This window comes from Arvicola amphibius, chromosome X (assembly GCF_903992535.2).
Source record: "Arvicola amphibius chromosome X, mArvAmp1.2, whole genome shotgun sequence".
NCBI lineage: Eukaryota > Metazoa > Chordata > Mammalia > Rodentia > Cricetidae > Arvicola > Arvicola amphibius.
Genome location: NC_052065.1, coordinates 130,576,777 through 130,579,678, shown reverse-complemented (window position 1 = coordinate 130,579,678; position 2,902 = coordinate 130,576,777). Strand labels below are relative to the sequence as shown.

The 2,902-nt window shown below is 45.1% G+C and overlaps 1 pseudogene; it reads left to right on the top strand.

Moving 5' to 3' along the window:
• Window positions 1-1,627: 1,627 nt before the first annotated feature.
• LOC119804912 lies at window positions 1,628-2,607 on the top strand (annotated as a pseudogene).
• Window positions 2,608-2,902: the final 295 nt, after the last annotated feature.

Below are 2,902 nucleotides of genomic sequence, written 5' to 3'. Positions count from 1 at the left end.
TTGGGAAAAAAGGCAGAGGCAGGCAGATCTCTGAGTTCAAGGACAGCATGGTCTAGAAGCACTAGTTCCAGGACAGACTCTAAAGCTACACAGAAACCCCTCTGCCAACAGAATGACATGACAATGTGGGGCTCACCAAATATACTTAAAAGCCTGAGAGAGCTTGGGAACTAATTCTAGACAAAAAAGAATAGAGTTAAGTATAGCTTATTGATAGCAGCATTTTCTAGGGTGTGATCTGCTTGGTAGAGGCAAGCAAGTGCTCTCATTTAAGAGAGGCTTCTTAACTCAGCTTTAGCTGAAAAACCTTACAGCTCTTTTAAGAGGTCCTGCCACAAAACACTTAAATGGTGTTGATGAAAAGCTGACGGTATGCTTTTTGGTGGTGGCAGGGATCTTGAAACACCATAGAGTTGTGGCAATAAACATGGCTCTAGCCGTTACTTCAACAATGAGGCTGGAATATCAGAAACCTAAAAATGGGCTGGATACAGCAGTCAAAGGAACAGCTTTAATTCTCTCCAAATTGCTTAGCAAATTAAAGACTCGTGTTCAGTTCAGAAAAAGAGAGAGATATAGTGAAGAGAGATTCAGAGACAAATAAAACCTCTAAATATTTTACAATGTGTTAAAAATATATTCACACTTGGGAGAGAAAAGAAAAAAGTTAAAATCCTTAAAAGAAAAAAAGAAAAAGAGAGTATTTGGATGTGGTGGCACATACCTTTAATCCAAGCACTTGGGAGGCAGAGACAGGCAGATCTCTGTGAGTTCAAGGAGAGCCTGGTCTACAGAGAGAGTTCCATGACAGACAAACATACATAGAAAAACCCTGCCTCGGGGCTGGAGGGATGGCTCAGAGGTTCAGAGCACTGCTTGTTCTTCCAGAGGTCCTGAGTTCAATTCCCAGCAACCACATGGTGGCTCACAACCATCTATAGTGGGATCTGATGCCCTCTTCTGGCGTGCAGGGATACAAGCAGTACACTCGTACATAAAATATAAATTAAAAAAAAAAACCTTTAAAAAAAAAGAAAAACCTTGCCTCAAAAAGACAAAAATTAACAGTAAAAATAAAAGAAATAGAGGTTAAATTAAAGTCACATAAGGATAAAAAATACACAAAGAGTCTGGATGTTATATATTATTATGTTTTCTTTGAATTGCTTGACAGCTGAAGAAGAAGCAACAGCTGCTAAAAGACATTTAAATATAAATGCTGCTGGATTAATAAAACATAAATATTTTGTAAATGCCTTGACTTCAAAATTGATATCAAAGATGATTTTTTTTTTTTTGGAGAAGAGGTTTTGCTTTTGTTATCACAGAAAATGAGAGGCTATGGATTCATTCTGAGTTAAGAAAAATCAGGTTTGATCAAAGAAGAACACCTGAGAAATCTCTGGTAGGAACAGATGGCCCAGATGTCTGAGTTCTACATCAAGAACAAATTCAAGACTGCTCCCTGAGATGATCAAGCCTCACAGGATACTCCAGTCATGACTTGATCATAATTCTAAATTTTCTCTAGGTCCCCATAAGATTATCAGTGCCGGCTCTCTGCTCCTCCCTGTTCTAGAGACAGCCGCTTCTTTTCCTGCAGTGCCAGCCTCGTTCCAGAGACACGATGGTGAAGGTCGGAGTGAATGGATTTGGCCTTATTGGGTGCCTGGTTACCAGGGCTGCCTTCACTTCTGGCAAAGTGGACGTTGTTGCCATCAATGACCCTTTCATCGACCTCAACTACATGGTCTACATGTTCCAGTATGACTCCACCCACGGCAAGTTCAAAGGCACAGTCAAGGCTGAGAACGGGAAGCTCATCATCAATGGGAAGGCCATCACCATCTTCTAGGAGCGAGATCCTGCCAACATCAAATGGGGTGATGCCAGCGCCGAGTATGTTGTGGAGTCAACCGGTGTCTTCACCACCATGGAGAAGGCTGGGGCCCACTTGAAGGGTGGGGCCAAAAGGGTCATCATCTCCGCCCCTTCTGCGGATGCCCCCATGTTTGTGATGGGTATGACAATTCCCTCAAGATTGTCAGCAATGCTTCCTGCACCACCAACTGCTTGGCCCCCTTGGTCAAGGTCATCCATGACAACTTTGGCATCGTGGAAGGGCTCATGACCACAGCCCATGCCATCACGGCCACCCAGAAAACTGTGGATGGCCCCTCTGGGAAGCTGTGGCGAGACGGCCGTGGTGCTGCTCAGAACATCATCCCTGCATCCACTGGCGCTGCCAAAGCTGTGGGCAAAGTCATCCCAGAGCTGAACTGGAAGCTCACGGGCATGGCCATCCGTGTTCCTATCCACAATGTGTCTGTCGTGGATCTGACATGCCGCCTGAAGAAAGCCGCCAAGTATGATGACATCAAGAAGGTGGTGAAGCAGGCATCTGAGGGCCCACTAAAGGGCATCCTGGGCTACACTGAGGACCAGGTTGTCTCCTGTGACTTTAACAGTGACTCCTCCACCTTCGATGCTGGGGCTGGCATTGCTCTCAATGACAACTTTGTGAAGCTCATTTCCTGGTACGACAATGAATTTGGCTACAGCAACAGAGTGGTGGACCTCATGGCCTACATGGCCTCCAAGGAGTAAGAATCCTGCCTGCCCTGACCACCCATCCCAGCAAGGACACAGCAAGAGAGAGGCCCTTGGCTGCTGAGCAGTCCCTGTCCTAACTCAACCCTTCACACTGAGCATCTCCCTCACAGTTTCCATCCCAGACCCCCAGAATAGCAGGAGGGGCTTAGGGAGCCCTACTCTCTTGAATACCATCAATAAAGTTCATTGCACCCCCAAAAAAAGATTATCAGTGCCCCAACCAGCAGGAAGAAGCCTGGAAAACTACTCCCACATTTAAAAAAAAGACTTATATTTGGAGAAATCAGAT